The sequence below is a fragment of the Sarcophilus harrisii genome, chromosome 1, assembly GCF_902635505.1.
Source record: "Sarcophilus harrisii chromosome 1, mSarHar1.11, whole genome shotgun sequence".
Lineage (NCBI taxonomy): Eukaryota > Metazoa > Chordata > Mammalia > Dasyuromorphia > Dasyuridae > Sarcophilus > Sarcophilus harrisii.
Genome location: NC_045426.1, coordinates 106,099,881 through 106,115,207, shown reverse-complemented (window position 1 = coordinate 106,115,207; position 15,327 = coordinate 106,099,881). Strand labels below are relative to the sequence as shown.

The window sequence follows — 15,327 nt, the reverse complement described above, 5'->3', positions numbered from 1 at the left end:
TCCAAGAATGTAATTCAATTCCACTAAATCAATGAAACATGTGGTAGTACTGTTTCTAACATTCTCCTCTGACCTGTTTGCAATTTTCCCCATCAGAATGGCAACTGGCTCCTGTGACATGAAGCAAATCAGAATCCTAATTTTTAGGGTTAAAAGGGACCTTTTTAAGGTTGAAAGATCATTTCATCTGAAGAGGAAAGTGAAATCTGAATAGGTTATGTTATTTGATCAAGATCACATAGCTAGTCAAAGCCAAAGCTGGGACTAGAAATCACTAAGCTGATGTACTTTTTTTTCACTAAATTATGCTACATTCTCTGATCTGATACATCTAGTTCTCCCCTTCCAACTTTGCAAGATACAATCATTGACTCCATCCATACATAAATTCATAGAAGTCTTCTCTCCACAAATTTTTGACAAACTAGTTTCCAGAGTGTTGTTAAAAAGATTGACTTAATTGCGAGATTTTGTTTTCTTCCAGCTTAGTGCCTTCCAAAAGCCTTGCAAATTCCACAAAGAATCTGCTTTATGCCTTCATTCTGAAAGTCTGCTTCTAATGATTTTTGTGCTCTTCAGGATTAAGGAAATGGATATAATTCTAAATGGTTTTTCCTGTAGCCACAGGGCTATACATCCTTTTACTATTGCTTTCTGTCCTAAAAAAAAAATTGTTTAGACTGGAAAAACATTAAGTTTCACTTTGATTGCCAACCTTCCATTAAAGTCTTCCTATAAAGCCTCCAAAATACAGAATCTCAGTGTTGGGAGCAAGCTCAAAGGTCATCTTACTCAAACTGACCCTAAATAACTATCCTTTCTTCAATATCTACAAAAAGTGGTCACACAACATTTGTTTGAGGTAGAACTCCAGTGCCTCCCAAAGCAGCTTACTCCCTTTTGGATGCCCCTAATTGTTAGAGTTAGCTGATATGAGTTTCTCTAGAGTTTCCATCTGTTACTTCTATTTGAAGAGAGCTGAACTGTCACTGCAAATCTTTCTTTTTCAAGCTAAAAATCTCCGGTTCTTTTGGTGATTCTTATATAGAGAGAGAATCATAAAGTCCCAGGATTGCCAAAAGTTGAAATCTTAGGTAAATGAATTTCATTCATTTCAGTAAAGTGAAATCTGTTATATATCCCAAAAGCCAACAAGATCTGGGTTTGAGTACTACCTCTGATACAACAGGTTGTGTGACCCCCTCAAAAAAAGTCTCCATGCCTAACCTCTCCATCCTCTAATTCTAAGGAGTTAAATTGTTCTACTAGAGAATGTTTCCTCACTCAAGAGTTTCCTATCAATAAAATCCCACATCCAATCCTTATCTCTATCCATGTTAGAGGTAGTAAGTTGTGTATTGGTGACAAAAGTCCACAATAGCATGTGGTCAACCTTTTCATCCTTTGTTTCAAAAGACCAATGAACTTAAGGTGAACACTGACACAGATAAGTATCTTGAAAGATATTCTTCATGAGTTCATATGAATAGGAAAAAAACATGTTATGCTGGCTAACCATTTGACAGACCTGGTCATCAAATGATGGATCATCATCCTTCACTCAAAGCTTTGATAGGACATACCTAAGAAGCTCTACTTGGCTTCAATTGCTTGGAGTACCCTGGTCACTCCTTGTCCAAATGACATATCAGAAGAGAGCTTTCTAAAGGCCAATATTTTGTGGCTCTTCTGTCATTTCTATTGTGTCCATTGTCCAAGACACATCTTTCTGACTTGGCCCAGAATTCTATCCTCTGTGCCACCTAGCTGCTCCTTTCTAGTATAATAATGAATTATAATGGTAAATATATCCTTAATCATAAAATGTAGTTAGCAGAATATGAAGGATTTGTTTTCAGGGAAATATTGTAAACAATAAGAGAAAAGTAAGATGAACTTGAAAAAATAAAAAAGGAAGAGAAAAGGAAGGATAGCTATTCCTATAATTTGAAATTGTGTTCATATGATTCCTGGGAATGTTTTAACAGGGAGATTGCCAAGTGAATTATAGTTATTTTAAATGAAATTCCTATCTCTTTCTGTTGGGCTTTGTGGGTAATATATAGAAATGCTGATGATTTATGTGCATTTATTTTATATCCTGCAACCTTGCTAAAGTTGTTAAATTGTGTTTATTATTTCAACTAGTTTTTTGGTTGATACTCTAAGAAGCTAGAGTGCTAGTTTCTTTCTTCATTGCCTTTTCTTATTCCTTTAAGGTTTTTTTTTTCTTATCTTATAACTATGGCTAGCATTTCTAGTACAATATATATTGGGACGTGGGAGGACAAGACAACTAGCATTAAGTGACTTACCCAGAATCACATAGATAATAAATGTCAAGTTGAGTTTGAATTCAGTTCCTCCTGACTCCAGGGTTGGTGGTCTATCCACTGTACCATCTAGCTGCCCCTTCCTAATACAATATTGAATTACAGTAGTGATAATGAATATTCTTGCTTCATTCCTTATTCAACCTTTATTGGGAAGGTTTCTAATACATCTCTATTACAGTTAATGCTTGCTTTTGATTTTAACTATATACTACTTGTCATTTTAACAAAAGCTTATTCCCATGCTTTCTAGTGTTTTAATAGGAATGAATATTGAATTTCATCAAAAGCTTTTTCTGTATCCACACAGAAGCAAAAATGCATCTTGGAAACTGTCAATAGGTTTGGAATTGCTTTCCTCCTAAGAAACAGATCTACTTTTTCTTACTGTACTCAATATTCCAAATTCCATTCTTTAATGTTTATTTTGTTTACTTTTCAGCATGATCTGTGGTCCAATGACTTCATTCTACTTTTATAGTAAGAGCCTATCCTTGACTCTTCATTATTTCTCATCCTCATATATCTAATATATTGCCAAGGTCTATCAATTTCACTTACACAATATCTCTCAAACATACTTCCTATCCTCCTCTACCAACACTATGCTAAATGTTGTTATCACTTCACACATGGACTATCACTGTGGCCTGCTGGTTGGTCTGCCTGCAGTAAGTCTCTCCCCAGCTCCAATCCATCCTCTACTCAGGCATAAAAGTTTTTCCTAAAGTGCATGTCCAACCATGTCACCACCTTCCAGTTCCAATAAACTCCAGTGGCTCCCTATCACCTCTAGGATTTTGTATTTCAAAATGTTCTATATGGCATTCAAAGCCTGCAAAACTTAGTCCCCATCCTATCTTTCCAGTCTTCTTATATCTTATTCCCCATCATATACTCTGATCCAGCAACACTATCTTCTTTTGATATTCCACAATCAAGATACTCCAATTTTCTTCTCTGGGTATTTGGCTGTCCTCCATGCCTAGAATAAACCTCCTCAGTTTTACCCATTGACTTCCCTGGATTTCTTTAAGTCTCAGCTAAAATCTCATCTTCTACAAGGAGTCTTTTCCAACCCTTCTTTATTTTAATGCCTTCCCTCTATTAATCATTGCCTCCTTATCCTGTATAAAGTTCTGTTTACTGGCTATCTTCCCCCTTCACCTGTGAACTCCTTGAGGATAGCAATTGTCTTGCTCTTCCTTGTATCCTGAGTGCTTATGTAGCACAATGCTTAGCTTGTAGTAGGAGTTTAATAAATGTTTATTGACTGTTAGTCCATTTGCCTTCTGATTTTACTTGCTTCTGAAAAAAGCCTTGTTTTGTACATATAACACAAAGGAAAGAAAAAAGAAAGGAAGAGAAAGAAAGAAAGAAGAGAGAGAAGAAGGGAAGGAAAGGAAGGAAAGAATGGGGAGAAGGAGGAAAGGAAAGAAGGAGAGAAGGAGGAAAGGAAGAAAGGAAAGAAGGAGAGGAGAGAAGGAAGGAAGAAAGGAAGGAAGGAAGGAGAGGAGAGAAGGAAGGAGAGAAGGAAGGAAGGAAGGAAAGAAGGAAGGAAAGAAGGAAGGAAGGAAGGAAGGAAGGAAGGAAGGAAGGAAGGAAGGAAGGAAGGAAGGAAGGAAGGAAGGAAAGAAGGAGAGGAGAGAAGGAAGGAGAGAAGGAAGGAAGGAAGGAAAGAAGGAAGGAAGGAAGGAAGGAAGGAAGGAAGGAAGGAAGGAAGGAAGGAAGAAGGAAAGAAGGAGGGAGGGAAGGAGGGAAGGAAGGAAGAAAAATTGATGCTAGACAGATATATAACTTATAAAAAGCTAAATACTGGGAATATAAATACTATCACATAATCCATGAAAGGGAGCTAGAAGGCAGGAGGAGGGAGGGGCAAGGAATGTTACTGTCTGAAGACATCTAGGAAGTGAAGAAGGTCTGAGTAAGACAAAGAGAAAGCCCAGCTACAGAAGCTTAGGGTAGTACTCTGGGACATAGACTTTTTCTCCTCCTGTTGAAAACCTTGGCTTAAAAAGGCCAAAGTCTCCCATTTTATCCAAGGTCATTTCTAGTTGTCTTGATCTATATCTTGTCACTGGACTCAGATGGTTCTGGTGGGGAAAATGAGATAGGTGACTTTACACAGTCCTCCCTCACTTAAATCCAATTCACTTGCATGTCATGACATCACTTCCTGATGTTATGGTCTTCTTTGAGAACAACAACCTCTATTTTTTTTCCCCAAGAGGAGTGTTGAGGACAGTTCCTCTTCTTTCCAATTGAGTTATCCAATAGTATGCCACAGGGCTCTCTAGTCCTGTCCTTTGCAACATTTTTCAGTGACTTGGTTATCTTTACACTATTATTGAATGAACAAATATTGAATTTATTAAATACTCATGTGTGTGTAAAGCGATAGGGATATCAACAGAAAAATAAGACAGTCCCTATTCTCTAGGAGTTTACATTCTAAAAAGGGAGACAACATATAATTAAAGTTTCATCCACAAATCAGGTAGTAAAGTCTCACAATCCTTGGGGTATAAAAGCAAAGCAGACAGTAATATTCCTTTCTCCCGTATTGTTTTTCAAAAGCTACTTGGTAAATTGGAAATAAAACAAAACATTCAAGGATGATTCAAGACATGGCTTCAAATCCTAATTCTGACATCAAACAAGTCACCTGTTTCCCTGAACCTCAATTTCCTTATCTGTAAAATGGGGGTAATAATACTTATGTTACTTTAACCTTACAGAATTATTATGAAAAAGAAGTGTTTTGTGAACCGGAGACCTCAAAGCACCATGGAAATGTGACATGCTAATATTGTAGGGTATTTGCTACAAATTTCAAGCAGAATATCAGGGGAAAATGAAATGTTCTGCCTTCTACATATCTGTCTGAAAGGGCCATTTTTAAAAGACTTGGCTTCTGAAGAGTCAGGCACAGAGCAATTTTCACATTATTCTTCTTCTCTCCAGACTAATCCCTCCAGAGACTATGAGCCAGGCTTCAGTTCCACTTAAAATGTGAAGTGGAATCAAGTGGGAACAAAGTCTGCTGACTGGTGAACACCCTGAGAATCTGAAGCTCTCTCTGCTCTCCCCAGATCACCATGGATCAGTGAGAAACTCACATTATTTTTCCCCTTTTTTCTTCTCACCTGGAAATCTGAGAGGTTAGCAAGCAAGGGAGAGCAGAAGAGCAGTGCAGCAGGCACCAGGAGACTCCTGGCCCCTAATATTGACTCTGCTTTTCATTGGCTGGAAAAGCTCTCAACTCTTTGGACCACAGTCTATAACACTGAGATGTTATACTAGATCAGTGATTTCAAACTCAAATAGAGATGAAATCTACTAAAACATACATGAGGATCTCTGCAGGCCCATGATAACAATTTTAAGCTGTGATATTACCTTTGTTTTACTGTATTTTTATTTTATTAAGTATTTCCCAATTACATTTTAATCTAGTTCAGGCAGTTGACAACTGTGGACTAGGCGAATTCTAAAGCTGCTTCCAGTTTACAATATTCTTTTATTCTATTTTATTCACTGGTTGCATTTCAATATAAATAGATACTTTTCCAGGGGAGCCAGGGAGTGCATTGGATAGAGTGCCAGGCCTGGAGTGAGGAAGACTCATCTTCCCAAGGTTAAATCTGGCATCAGATACTGGGGGAACTTGAGAGTCACTTAACTTTGTTTTCCTCAGTTCCCTCGTCAGTAAAATGAGTTGAAGAAGGAAATGTCAAACTATTCTGGTATCTCTGCCAAGAAAGCCCTAAATGGGGTCATGAAGAATCAGATACAAATGAAAAATTTTTCAACAATAGATATTTTGCCAGGGAAGCATGCAAGTAGACTGTCTTAATATTTGGTAATTTTAAATTTAGGGCTGGAAGGAAACTTAAATATCATCTATTTCAACCCATCTATTATGCAGATTTTTAAAATTGAGTCCAAACTATACCCAAAGAGCTGTCAAACTGTGCATTTCTTTTGATCCAGCAGTGTCACTAATGGATCTGTATCCCAAAGAAATCATAAAAAAAGGGAAAGGGACCCAAATGTGTAAAAATGTTTGTAGCAGATCTTTTTGTAGTGGCAAGGAACTGGAAACTGAGTGGATGCCCATTAATTGAGGAATGGCTGAATAAGTTATGGTACATGAAGTTATGGAATATTATTGTTCTTTTTTGGAATATTATTGTTCTATAAGAAAAAATTAGCAAGCTGATTTGAGAGAAGCCTGGAGAGACTTGCATGAATTGATGCTAAGTGAAGTAAGCAAAACCAAGAGAACATTTTACACAGCAACAAGATTATGTGATGATCAAATGTAATGGATATGGCTCTTTTTCAGCAATGAGGTCATTTGTTATAGAAAGAGCCATCTGCATCCAGAGAGGACTGTGGGCCTGAATGTGGATCACAACATAATATTCTTCCTTTTATTGTTGTTGTTTGCTTGCTTCCTCATTTTTTTCCTTTTTCATCATATTTTTCTTATGCAGCATGATAAATGTGGAAATATGTTTAGAAGAATTGCACATGTTTAACCTATATTGGATTACTTGCTGTCTAGGAGAAGGGTGAGGGAAAAGGAAGGAGAAAAATTTGGAACGCAAAGTTTTGCAAAGATGAATGATGAAAACTATCCTTGCATGTATTTTGAAAAATAAAAAGCTATTATTATTTTTTAAAGAAACAAACAAAAAAATCTGAGTCCAGGTCCTCTGACTCTAAATAAAACCTTTGAGGCAGTCTAACAAAACAAGCTTCTGATCACAAAATTATATTTTTCAAGCTCAAAGATAATCTTACAGATCATATAGTTCAACATTCCCATTTTATAGACGAAGAAATTGAAGCCCAGAAGAGATAAATGGCTGTTCCACCTTCACAATGATAATAACTAACAGAGCTGAGATTGATACCCAGTTTGTCTGACCCAAGTGGACTCCTAATGTGGACCAGACAAGGTGATATCAGAACCTCAAAGATAAATTCAAATATGTGAAAAGATATAATTTTCTTTTTCAGTTATGGATCTATGCTTTCATCAAATAGGGAAATGTTCAGTAAGAAAAAATCCCTCTAACAAAGCCAATCATTTGTAATTTAAGTCTTAAAAATTTGCTAGGGAATAGTAAGATTGTTAAATGACTGTTCCATGGTCATATCGCCCCTATCAGAGGTAGGATTTTAATCTAGATTGTCTTCAAAGCCAGCCTTCTGCCCACTAGGCAATGTTGAAAAAGTACAAAGCAGAATTAAGTTTCCCTTCAAATGAAATCTATAATATTAAATTTGAAGACCAAAGAACAACTATAATTATGTCAGATGGAAAGCAATGCATTCAGACTCTAAAACTATGCATTACATGGAAAGTGTTGGAATTAGGTTTCCCCAAATCACAATTAAAAAATACAAACAGTATATCAGTAAAAGCAACCACATCCTCTCCTCCAACCCTTTTCAAGGTTGGCACACAGTATAAATATTTTACTTTAACTTGTATTGATCCCTCCCAGCAATTGCCTTGTGACAAAATATTAGTCTAACTGGTCAAGAACCAACTAGAAGGCAGATCTGGCAGGATACTCCAAAAGTCTTAGGAATTTAGGACAATTACTCTTGTGTGGACTTGTAAGATCACAGGTTTAGAGATGGAAGGAACACCAGTGGCCCTTTTACTCAAAAGTCTCATTTTGCACATAAGAAAACTGATGCTCAAAGAGGTTGTTACTTGACTGTCCCAGTCACATAGCTAGGAAGCCAAAGAGGCAGGATTTGAATACAACTCCTCTACTCCAACTCTAATACAGTTTCCAGTTTCTCTCTTTTCCCTAATACTCCAAACATCTGTGAATCTTTTTAATTATCATTCAGTAAACTTTCTTTATTATTCAAGATATTCCTTACATCAAGTCTATAAAAAGAAAGGAACAAAAGTAAAAATAAAAATATGATATCATCTCCTCTTTCAGAGGAAGTGAAAAAACTTAATTAAATCTCAGATTGTTCTAAGATGCCTATAGTGTTTTCTTCTCCAGGCAGAATACAATAACTTGTTCTCAGTCTACCCAGTACAATAAAAAAAAATCTCTGGTCTTAGGGTTGTGAGATTTGAGTTTAAATATCAGCTTTTCCATTTTCCATGACCACACTCAAATCATTTGATTTCACTAAGCCTAGATGGGTATAAAAATTCTTGCATGATCTCACAAAATTTTTGTAAAGAAAGTGTTTAATAAATAGTAAAGGATTCTAGAAGGATAAATTAACATTTTTATTATTGCCTAATTGGCTGGGTTTAAGCACATCAACCTTTTCAAAATTCTATTTCCACAATATACACTATAAGCTGCTTGAGATGAAGGACTATCTCTATTTTATCTTTGCATCTTCATTGCCTAACAGTGCCTGATACATAGTGGGTACTTAATAAACAGTTATTGAGTGGCTGAAGGATAAAATGAATATAGTGGAGTAGATGATTTCTGGAGCTAGTATCTGCGGAGAGATTTGAACTCAGAAGGCCAAGTATTTCAGATTCCAGCCCAAATGTTCTATCCACTGCACCACCAAGCTGCCCTTCTTATCAGGAGACCCAATTTTTGAGCCCTTTGAAATGCTGCCAAAGCCACTGTAGTGGCTAAAGACAAAGAATGAGACTTCATTAGGAAGGGATTCCCAGCCCCTTCTAATGTATTCTCAGGACTTTTGCCTAACTCACAAAGAACTTTGAATCACTCATCTGAAGTAGCACTGGTTGCAAGCTGTGAAAGCATCACTGTTGCTCAGACTACCCACTGTCCCAATTCATAACAGTACCTGAAATCAGACAGAACAAAGAGATGTACTTTTATATAATGTGGCCCAGAGAAACAGCCCTTCACTAGAATTGATGTGTTGACAGCAATGATAGCATCATATAGAGAAAAGAGTCCTAGATTTGGAGTCAAAAGATTTGGCTTTGCCACAAACACCTAGCATGACATGGAACAAGTCAATGAATTCACTGAGCCTCAGTTTCCTTATCTGTAAGGAAAGTTGGACCAGGTGCTCTCAAAAAATCATTTCAGGCTCTGAATGCAACAATCTTTGCTTTGACTATGTCATTTAATTTCTTAGTACCAGAAGTAAAATAGGGAATTTTATTTGAATATCATTATTTTAAAATCACCCTTAATCTCAATTCTATATCAGATTTTACATTCCCTAAACATAGTAATTCTCCTACTAATGGGTGCTACAGTGGAAATTGTAGTGAGACAGTTCTTCCACTTGATGCTACATGACGTTGATAAATGACAGCCTCTTTGGACCTAGTTTCTTCCACTATTAAAAAGAATAGGAGAAATGGATTGTATGATCATTTAGGTTATTTTCAGCTCAAAATTTAGATCATTTGAATCCTAGAAGGAATTGAAAAACTTAACCTAATTTCAAAAGATTAGAAAGTTAACATCTGTTCATCCCCTTGTTCAGTTTTTGTTAACCATTCTATGTGAAGAAAGAGGAACAAGACTATGTTCAGGGAAAATCTTAGGAGAAACATGGGCTAAATTTGAAGGATTTCCACCAAACACACAGCAGCAGCCTTCATCCATACGAGAGAGAGAGAGAGAGAGAGAGAGAGAGAGAGAGAGAGAGAGAGAGAGAATGAATGAGAATTTGTGTGTTTGGAAAGAACTTCAGTATCAAACCTGTAAATACTATTAACTCAGAGCCATCAAGTCATAATAAAGAGTGGAGAAAAAGAGAAGAAAAGGAGAGAGTGATCAAGTTCCTGTTGTTCATGGGTGGTCTAATAAAAAGTTGAATACAGTAGAATGACCAACCACATCCTGATCCTCAGAGACTGACAAGCCAAGACCAATTCCAAAAGATGTCTGAACAATGACAAGAAGATCCAGAGAATGTAGTGCAGTAGATAGAGTGCTGGGCCTAGAGTGGGGAAAAACATGAGTTCAAATCCAATCTTAGACACATGCTAGCTATATGAGCCTAGCTAAATCATTTGCTTCAAGTTTTTTCAGCTATAAAATGGAGATAATAATAGCACTTACCTTGCAAGGTTGTTGTAAGAACCAAATGGGATAATATTGGTAAAAGCACTTAGTACAGTGTCTGGCACACAATATAAGAACTGCCTATGTCCCCTTTTTTTCTGTCCCTTCTTCATACCAGAGAGGTTAGCTACTCTTTGGACAAAGTATTCCCCAAATTAAGAACTAAATTAAGAATTCCCCACTAAGAACCAGAAGACTGAGTCTGCTCCTAGGCAAAGCAAGCTTGGCCTTTGGTGACAAAGGGATGAATCCCTAATGTGGGAAGCAGAATTACTCAAGTTCTGGAAGTGGAAGGGCATGGTTTCCAAGCACATTCCCCTCATTTCCATTATCTATCAACATTATGGAAAGGCAAAGGTAAAGGGTGAGACAAAGCATACAACTATAAAACTTATGGGTAGAAAGGGCCTTAGAGATTGCTTATTCTCAAGGTTCTCAAATTGTGGTTCGGAGATTCCTGGGAGTTCCTAAGACTCTTTATAGGGAATCTATGAAGTCAGAATTATTTTCATAGTAATGCAAACATTTTGATTCCTAGTATGACAAATACCAATAGCTACCACCTATGTAAATAGAAATTCTTTTGAAAGTCTTCAAATTTTAAGATTATAAAGGGGTAGTGAAACCAAAAAAATTGAAAATTACTGGACTGTTCAACCCTGCTTATTTAACAGCTGGGGCCCAGAGAACTGTGATCAGTGAGAGGCTGGCTACATAGGTAGTCAGGAATAGAGTTGATATGTGAACCCACATCTTCTTGCTCTAAATATATTGCTCATTCCCCAAAATGAGGAAGGAAAAGTAATCTGAATGCTATACACAATTTCCCTCATTTGCCAGGTGCTCTTGCAAGATTATATTGCAGGCAATTCCATCTATCAGTTTGACACTAAGTTCAATTATTTTGACTCTGAGGTTTAATATTATTAGTCAAGTGACAATGTGAATTTAATTGCCATGGATGATGATTAGAGTCGGGGTTAAAGAAAAGGAAAGGAAAAGAGATTTCTTTCCACTGTTGGCATATTGATAGCATTTTACAAAGTATTTTTTTAAAAGTGGAAGTAGTCAGATTCTGAAGGGAATTCTTTTTCCCACCACATATTAACACAGACTTGCTGTGTCTACATCCCAAAGTTTCTGCATCTGGACCAACGCACCCATCTGGCATGCCCTAGACATTCAAAAGAGGTTAATCTCTCTGGAAAGACAACTCAAGCCATAAATACCAACAATCCTTAGGAAATTCTCCCCCTAAAGCTATGTAATTCGCACTGGAAAGTTCTCACAACATGGGGCTAAGAAGCAAGAGTTATATGACTGAAAATAGAAAGTTCTGAAATTTTCTGTGATAAAAATGGCCAAAGTGATTTACTCATCACCAAAGTATCTGCGTGAAGTCAAGATAAAAAAGAGGCTTTAGCTTACAAAATAGATCTTTTTTTTTTTTAATTCAGTAAACTGTGATCTCTCAGCTCCACCTCACTCCTAAACAGACAAAATCATGATGGAAAAAATTAGTATAAATATGCCACCACAGCAAAGTGTCTAGAAATGATCGTCTAAATATCTTGGAGTGTTTTTTTCTCCTTTCATTAGAATATTAAATGAATTTTCTTTATTATTGTTTTCCAATTCCCCTCATCCCTTGTCACATTTGCTTAGTTCAAATGGAACCAGGAACACACATCTACATTTTGAAAGATGAAATATCAAAACAGACATTACACTTGAGGTGTGCCATGGAATGCAAACTGGAGATTGTCATAAATCCGTGACAAGTAATAAATAGCAGCATTTGGAGAACATTAAGGGGAAAAAATATCAGCAACATGGAACCTTGAAAACTCAATTTTTCAATTTAGGAATGTCAAAGAGACTACCAGTTAACACTCTTAAATTGCCCCCCTCTCCCATTTAGATTAGAATTAAACTTTCACCAGCAAAACTCTACACATTTCATGCACTGTTGCCCAGAGTTAATTATCCTACAAGGATATACTCTGTGCCATTCCGTTAACATAACACTCAGACTCAATCCAAAAAGAGGGATGTAAAGAAGATACTTACAGGTAGTGATATTCCTTTCAATGCTAAAAGGCAAGATGATCTTGGAGCAGGAGGGATAATAAGAATCACTGACCCAGTAATCTCTAGTCTAAAAGGGTTTTGAGGGGTGAGGGGTAAATCCAGTGAAGGAGAGAAAGAGAGAGGGAGAGCTGAAATTCCAGTCTTTCTGGTCAGCTTGCTTTTAGTTTTCTTTGTCCTAAAAATCCATTAACCCACCGAACCAAAAAATAAATAAATAAACCGTCTAGGCAGTCCCCAACACGCACCCCCTCTCTCTTGTGGTCGTCTCTTAGGCTGCTGCCGCTTTGAAAACTTCCAGAGCAAAGCCTCGAGCTCCCTAGGAACGGGGCATTAAAAGGATGCCTTCAACTGTTTACAATGAGCCCTGCTTCTCTGGCTAACTGCCAGAGTTCTTCCCACCCCCTTCTGCCTGTTGGGTCCCCAGGGGACAAAAGTGAGCTCTTGTTAATAAACTCAGGCCAGTTTCTCTTCCTAGGATCTTCCTTGCTGACTTTCTCACTATCAGTTGTGAACTAACTCTCTCCAGTCAGTGGCTAAGCTGAAAGGATTCCCCAGCCTTCACCTCTCCCCTTTGACCTGCCTTCCTGCCCCCCCCCCCAAAAGAAAATTTTTAAAAATTTTATTCAAATGCAGATGTGATTCCCAGTCTGCAAGAAATGGTATATGGGTGAATTTTGACTTCTGCCAAGGCAGTCAGAAAAAATGGGTATAAATCCATTTAATTGATTAGTTAATCTAAAATATCACTTAAGATGGATTTGGGTGGGGTTTGGGAAGTGAATAAAGATTGGGTTTGCTGTTTTTGTTCTTTTGGTTTGTTTTAGCATTTCTTTCTCTTAAAAAACTTCTAGAGAGTAGTTCATTGTGACAACTTTTAGATATTCTTATGGTGACCATATTTTCCAAACCACAAACTGGATAAAAGCGTGACAGTGGCTATTCCTTTGAAAAGTCTGGTTTAAAGGATCTGTTTCTGTTCTTTAAATGGGACCAGAAGACTGAGGTTATGTGGCTGCCAGAGATATGCCACAGGTTATCTATATTCAGGTTGCTATACCATCAGAAGTCAGAAAGACCTGAGTGCAAATCAAGCTAAAGAAACTTATGAACTATGTGAATCTGGCCAAGTCGTTTAATTGTTGTCTACCTCAGCTTCCTCGTCTGTAAAATGGGGATAATGATAGCATCTCCCTCCCAGAGTGGTTGTAATGATAAAATTATTTAATACCTATAAAGCATTTGGCAAATCTTGAAGATAGCTAATAGCTAAATGTAAATCTGAGTTCTCACTTTTAGGCAAAACTCTTAACAGTTAGAATTGTTAAAAAGTGGAATTGGGAGGTTATTTGGACAATAGAAACTCCATCCTTGGAGTGCTTAAATCGGAGGCTAGGTATTCTAGGAGGGATTCGAGACTTTAGAAAGAAGTAGACTAAATCACTCTTTAAGTTCCTATTAATTGTTAGATTCTATGATATCTGAAATAAAACTAAGGATGGGGAAAGCCTGAGAATATAATTAGTCTATAATGTGGTTGTTCCCTGTCCTCAGCATTATAAATTGATTCATCTGACACTCATCTTCACCAGGAGAAATTTTCCAAATGCATTTATTCCACAAACATAAGACAGTGAGAGAGAGTTTAGATAATTTACAGTCTCTACTCCCCCCAAAATCTTAGTAAATGATTGGATAATACATTATTATACATATGAACACATACATATAGCATATAAAATTACATTAAAAAGAGCTGCAACATGAAGTGGGGAGGAGGAAGGAAGCTTGTTATTGACCAAGGGACTCAGGAAAGGCCTCTTGGAGGAGATGACATTTCAGATGAATTTTAAATAATTAGTATGATCTCTATAGGTGAGAGAGAGATGGCATTCTAGGTATAGGGAACAGTATCAGCAAAAGCATGAAGGTTGAAAGGTACATAGCACATTTAGTCGAGAGGAGATGAGACATTACTATTTTTAATGGCTAACAAACTCCAGATCTCTATAACTGCTAATTCTTGTGACCTACCTAGCTACCTAAGAGTAGCCTACACACCTCATTCTCCTATCCCCAGCCTCTTCAATGTCATTCCAGTGTCCTATTCTCAGTCTTCCCTTTTCTTCCATTATTTTCTCTGGAATCATCATTGCTTAATTGGAAAGCTTCCCTTCATTTTAGGCATCTTCCTCTCAACCTCCTACCATTTTATGGCACTCATACAGAATTGGATCTCCACAAATGATATTGCATCCCTAGTCATTCTCTTCAGCACTGGCTGCCCCTTCTCTCTTGTGTCTCCCATCACATTGATCCAAGAACAGAGGGGGAAGAAAAGGGAGAAGAAGAAGGGAGGAGAAAAAAGTCAAAGAAAGAAGAGAGAGAGAAAGAGAAAGAAGAGGAAGAGGAAAGGGAAGAAAAGAGGGGAAAGAGAAGGAGGAAAAATACTTTTGCTCCCCACTGCTACTCCCAGGGTCTATCTTTGCTGCCATCACTCACCTGCCTTTCCTCCTTTGACATCCATTCCCAATCTTGATCCTATATCCTATGCTTTCAATATCTTTCCCCCTTATCCTATGGGCTCTCTTGACATGTCAAAACCCAAACCTACCTTAGATCTATCCTGCTTCTACTTACATGCTACTGAAAGGAAGCAAAGGAAGTCAAACTATCAGACTGAGTAGGTCCACTAATTGTTATCTAACCTCCACAGGGCCCTCACTACAGCAAGACAATCTTTTAATTCTTCTTTAATTTTCTATTCCATTCCCCACAGAAACCATTATATACCTTTACTCCTCCAAATTCCCATACCTGTCCCTTCTCTCATTATCTTA

At 37.3% G+C, this 15,327-nt stretch overlaps 1 protein-coding gene across 5 annotated transcripts in view; it reads right to left on the bottom strand.

Moving 5' to 3' along the window:
* The window catches only part of FREM1 (FRAS1 related extracellular matrix 1), a 151,654-nt gene extending 138,652 nt beyond the window's left edge, over positions 1 to 13,002 (bottom strand). For all 5 annotated transcript variants that reach the window (XM_012543371.3, XM_031946382.1, XM_031946431.1 and 2 more), the window contains exon 1: positions 12,470 to 13,002. The gene's annotated coding sequence lies outside the window, so the exon portion shown is untranslated. The remainder of the gene's footprint in view (positions 1 to 12,469) is intronic.
* Between the last annotated feature and the right edge of the window lie 2,325 nt (positions 13,003 to 15,327).